This window comes from Alexandromys fortis, unplaced genomic scaffold (genome assembly GCF_014885135.2).
Source record: "Alexandromys fortis isolate MF-2015 unplaced genomic scaffold, M_Fortis_MF-2015_v1.1 scaffold_56, whole genome shotgun sequence".
NCBI lineage: Eukaryota > Metazoa > Chordata > Mammalia > Rodentia > Cricetidae > Alexandromys > Alexandromys fortis.
Window position 1 is genome coordinate 4,917,245 of NW_026067935.1, and position 6,000 is coordinate 4,923,244.

Sequence of the window (6,000 nt, forward strand, 5' to 3'; positions counted from 1 at the left end):
TTTAACTCTCCCCCCATACTAAACACAACCCCAAATCCCATGATTTGCCTTTGCTAACACTTTCATGTTGAGAGAAATTCATGAAGCCCCATGACCTGCATTCTCTCTCTTGCTGTAAGTCAATAAACTCCAATCCGTTCAATAACAAAGATCAAAGACTGGCCTCACTCTCCTGATCTCCAGGCTTTGTTCCTAGTGCTTAAATAAATTGGAAGCTCATTGTTGGTTTTTACTTAGTTAGCCAGGCTGCAAATAGTAAGTCATGTACATCTTTTCATTGTTGAGCTGGACTCCAAGGAATCCTGGGGAAAGACCCTAGAGAGCAGGGTCCCTCATTATTATCACGAGCACTCACAGAACAAGAGCAGTAAGTGCTCACAGCAACTACATCCCACCATGGAGTAAACAGAACAGAGAGGCAGCCCAGAGATTGGTTTCTGTGGCTTTTAAATACCGAGAAATATAGGGACATATGAAGAGTGCTTGGTGCTCTTACGGAGGACCAGAGTTTCCAGAACCCACATCAGGTAGGGCACAATCACCTATAACTCCAGCTCCAGGGAATCTGGCGCCCTCTGATGGTTTCTGCAGGTACCCACACTCCCATGCACATACACTCATAACTAAGAAACAAAAATATAAAATAAATATAAGTTAGTGATAGGGATGAATAAAGAACTAGTAAGCTAGAACAGGAACGGAAAGCAGTTGATGGTCACAGCGTGAAGACTTTAAGTGGGCACCTGCCCCAGTTTCTTCTCAGGGATCAAATGATAGGAATCATTGAGCCACACTGATCTGTAGTCACCCACAAGGGCCACCGTGCCCAGTCTTCTTAAGGAAATGGGTTCCTCTGAGAATAAATATCAGAATGGGAGAAAAGCCTGCCTCAGTCTCCATCAACAAGTCCAGACACCACTATGTAGCCAGCCTCCTGGATCATCCCACAGAGAACAGTCCAGGTGGCCTAACAGCCACGCCATTTCTTTCAATTGAGATGGAAATCTGTCATTCAGAGGAAGAAATGAGAATATGCCCTGAAACCAAACTGGAATTTTTAGGACCAACTGAGGCAACACTGAGGAAATAGTACATTTAGTCTTGGTCCAGCTCACCGTCCCTGGCTAAGACATTGCATTCTGGTCCTGCAGCCTCAAGGTTCAAGGTACCAGCATTTATTAGGGTGAAGGAGTGGACTATGTAGCTTATTTCTAATAAAATAAAGAATTCTGATCCCTAAACCAGGTCTCTGGGTATCGATTTCCACTCCGAATTTAGCCTTAGGCTCAGAAGCCCTTATTTGTAAGCAAAACTGAGACGGAGCAGATTTCAGAATAATTATAATTATTTGAAATTACTTAAATCTCCAGGGATGTCACTTGACCAGCAGTTGCATTACAGAAAGGTCCAGGCTGGAGGTTTTTGCAAGGAAAATCCTACTTCATGGGAGAGCTCAGCGGTCAATTCTCCAGTGAAAGCTAAATCTCTCTTTCAGGTGATAAGGAATAGATGACCACCAGGAGCAAACACCTGAGCAAATGCATGCACACACAGGAACATACATATACACATACACACATATCTTCCATTTTGTATGCACACACAGGAGCATACATATACACATACACACATATCTTCCATTTTGTATGCACACACAGGAGCATACATATACACATACACACATATCTTGCATTTTGGATGCACACACAGAAGCATACATGTACACATACACACATATCTTTCATTTTGCATGCACACATAGGGACATACATGTACACACACATATTGTGACTTTTAGCATGCACACATGTGTTGTGCATTTTAGACTTGGACAAGGATGAGTCTTAATGCTGACGTGACTTTCTCTTTCTTTTAGGAGTGCAGATGACAGGAGGCAAGTAGTCACACGTGGAGTTCATGCTTAACAAGATTAGAGCCAGCCAAGCCTCTTCCCTCAGTGGCTGCCCCACAATCCATACCCCACTGGCCATGCTCTCTTTGGAAACCTTGACTGCTGTCGACTTATCATTTTCTTTTTGAAAACAGGGTCTCCCTTGCAGCCTAAGCTGATCTGGAGCTAACAATTCTCCTGCCTCAGCCTCCTGAGTGCTGGGTGACAGGAGTACACCACCGTGACTGACCTTCAATTCCGTTCGCTTATTGTTGTCTCATGGATCTGGGAGTGCTGTGTGCATTCTTAGGCGTGTGCAGGTTTGTATGTATGTGGTGTACATATGAACTGCAGTTTTTCACATGTCTGTGCTGATAGAGGCCAAGGTTACTGGACCTCACCTATCGCTCTCCACCTTCTTCACTAAAGCAAGGTCTCACAGTTGAACCCAGAGCTCACTGATCCAGCAAGGCTAGGCAGACAGTCTCCTCTGTGGATATCCTGTCTCTGCCTCTTAAGGGTGTGGAAGAGCTGCCTTAAGTGTGGTCAACACCATCCCACGTGCTGTGGTCCTGGACTGGACAGAAAGGAAAAAGTGATCTGAGTACCAGCTTCCATCTCTCTCTGCTTCCTGACTGAGGAAACAATATTCATCTTTTTTGGTGAAGAATCTGTTCAAATATATTTCCCATTTAAAAATATTTTTAATATTTGCTTCTTTGGAGGATTTTATGCAATACATCCTTATCATAATTATTCCTCAATTCTCCCTCAAATCCTCCCAGATCCCATCTGCACCTCCCACCCCAACAATGTGCACCAAATTTGTGTCCTAGCTTTTCCTTTTTACAAATGCTGTCTGTACACTCCTGAGTGTGGAGCCATCCTCTGGAACATGCTAGATCTATCAGAGCCCCACCCTTAAAGAAAATGAACTCCCTCCCCCAGAAGTCATCACCTGCCTACAGCTGCTCAGGTAGGGGTGGGGACTTGTGAACCCCTTTCCCACTCCATGCTGGAATGTTGACTGGATCAATTGGGTTTCAGGCAGCCCCAGCCACTGGGAGCTCGTGGGCACAGCTGTCAAATCACGTCCAGAAGACCCTGTTGCTCTCCGGTCATCCCTGACCTCTGGCTCTTAGAGTCTTTCCACCCTGTCTTCCAAGATGGTCCCTGAACCGTGAGCATGTGACAGAAATGACCTCTTTCGGCCTCCATCTGGAAGACCAAAGCGTGAGACCATCTAGTCTGCCTGGGGCCTGGGAATGCAGGACTTATACCCTTCTGCTGCTGCAGCAAACAGGCTAGAGATTTCAAAGCAGTTTTGAAAACAGCTACAGAAAGTCTAAAGTGCACATTATCAATGCTCATCCGACTTATGTGTGAACAAGCAACCAAACCTCAACACACAAGGGAACTGAGTGCTGAGCTATTTGGAGGTGACACCCTGGAGCACCCGCTTGCTTGCTATGGCAGTGTTAGCTATTCAGCAGCAAGGGTGAGTGGGTGCCTACCGGTGTCATCACCGCAGCCCTATTCACCCACCAACTTATTCCATCTGAGGATGCAGGAGAACTCCCATCACCTGAGTGACTTCAAGATCCATATGCATCCTCCGCTCTTGCAGCTAACCTCATGCTGGGAGGGAGAAAAAATAAACAATCATCAAAGAGGCACATGAGAGGTCTTCAGATCCATGTACCATATGCATGCTATGGATGGAGTCAAAAAGGAACACAAAGCACAGCCTTCTTATGCCAATGTGGGAGACTGAGGCGGGAGGATTGCACATTCTAAGCCTGAATGCGCTACAGAGAGAATTCAAAGCCAGATGGGGTAGCTCAGTGAGACTCTGCCTCAAATAAAAAAGTAAAGAACTGGCTGGGGATCTCCCAGTGGTAGACTGCTCACCTTTCACGGACAAGGCTTGGATTCAGTCAAGTCCCATAGTAATGTGGCAGAGAAAAACAATTGTGGCCACTCTAGAATGGAAGGCTGTGTATCAGCCTGGTGCTGAGACAAAGCCACCGTGTGGATACCTGAGGAAAGAGGGGCCCAGATCCACAGATACAGCAATAAAAACAGGTGCAAAGGTCCTGTGGTAGGAGAGACAGGAAGGGACCAGAGAGACTGAGAACTGAGGAAATTTCAGTGGTTGAGCACTGGAGAGCCTGCTTGAGACAAGAGTGATCCAGCAAAGAAAGGACAACCAGGTTCAACGTTCTTTGTGGAGAAATGCTGTCAGATGGGGAAAACTGTCTTGCTGCTAGGGGAAAAACCAGACCACCATCCACAAGGACACAGATGGCACGGAGCCATCTCATCATCAGTGACTGGCTGTGGGACTGTTACACCGTGGCACACTCGGAAGGAAGGTGGCCAAACTGCTCATCTCCAAGCTGGGGGACAACGAAGAGGATGTCTGACCCCTAACCTTTCCCTACCTTCACCACATCACTGCACTATGATTTTTCTAAATGCCACCAGTGTCCTTTCAGTTAAAATCTGTGGGCTCTAAGGAAAACATGATAATGATGGTTTGTGCACGACCTTTACCTGCGCTGTGCTTTTTCTCCTTTTGAGATGTTATGGTCCTGGCGGAGAGCTGCTTTCCCCCCAACTTGAGGAAGAGAAAAAGGGTGTTGTTGGAAGAAGAACCTTTTAAGAATACGGTCTTAAGTTTTAACCCATAAAAGCCTTTGCCTCCCTGAGTTCTGAGTTCAACCTGTCCCTCCTGGGGATGCAAAATAAAATGATATCCCCAGGAAGGAGGGTCCACAACACAGGTGGGGTTGTGTGGGACTGGCTCCCCACATGGCCTCTCCTGTCAGAGACATTACAGGGAGGAAGTCCCCGTTGAAAGTCAGAAAACAGGATGCTCTACTCAGAACCCACTCAGGGAAAAAGTAGTCACATTCCTTCCAAAGGCTCCTCGAGACTCAGCTCCTTCGTCCCCTCCCCAGCCTGACTTCCCTGGCTTCTCTCCTCCTGCCCCAGAATGAGCCTGAAACATCTCCAGTAAGAACCAACCATCACATTTACTCTTGTTGTGTGTGAGAGCCTTCCTGGTGAGCCAGGACACACACGTCTATCACACAAGATAGGAAACCAACCCACTACAGACCAAAGCATTGACTCTGCCAAAGTCCAGTTTGGTGAGAAAATAAAACTCTGTGTGTGTGTGTGTGTGTGTGTGTGTGTGTGTGTGTGTGTGTGTGTGAATGCAGTACCTGTGGAGGCCAAAAGAGGGCATCAGATCCCCCCGGAGCTGGAGTTACAGGCAATTAGGAAGCAACATCCATGTGGATGTGGGGAACCAAACCCAGGTCTTCTGCACAAGCAGTATGCACTCTTAACTACCGGGCAATCTCTCCAGCCCCTCAATGAGTTTTATTGGGGTTACGTATAGCATCATGGGTAAGTGATTACTTACAGGAGCCAAGACGACCCCAAGACAGATGCACCACCAAAACTCCAACAGAAGTAATAATAGTTCATGAAAGCTCTGCCCCCTGAGCTCTCCTAATAGTTCATGAAAGCTCCGCCCCTGAGCTCTCCGCTGTGCTTGCAGGCAACAGCATGGGTCAGAGAGTCTCCTCTCAGCACCTCAGCTGATCAAGTCTTGTTCCGCAGCAGGTATTGGTTGCTTTCGTAACCTTGGAGAGGGACCCTGGTGAATCGACCACATTTTGGCCTTCCCAGACGTATGAAGCTTGTTTACCTGCCCCACTCCGAGAATCTTGAGTGCTGCTCCCACCCATCTTCTTCCCGGAGCGGTGTCTTTGAACTGAAGGAAACTGCTGTCTACAGCTCTCGGCGACTCCTATGAGGACTACCGGCTTCATCTCTTAGAGCCGTCCTGTCTCTGAACAGAATGTCAGGCACGCCCTGGGCTTTTCTCTCCCCCCACACATTGCTCTTCTCCTCCATCTTATAAATTACCAGCGACTGAGTCATACTTAATTCCTGTTTCTATTTCCTGTCCCCTCCAGAGTGGCATCTTTCTGGGGACAAGGACGCCTAATATTCTTTAGAAACGAGGCCAGCTTCTGCCGCTTGGGAAAGATCTGCTGACGGCGGGGGGGGGGGGGGGGGGCGGAGGGGTGCAG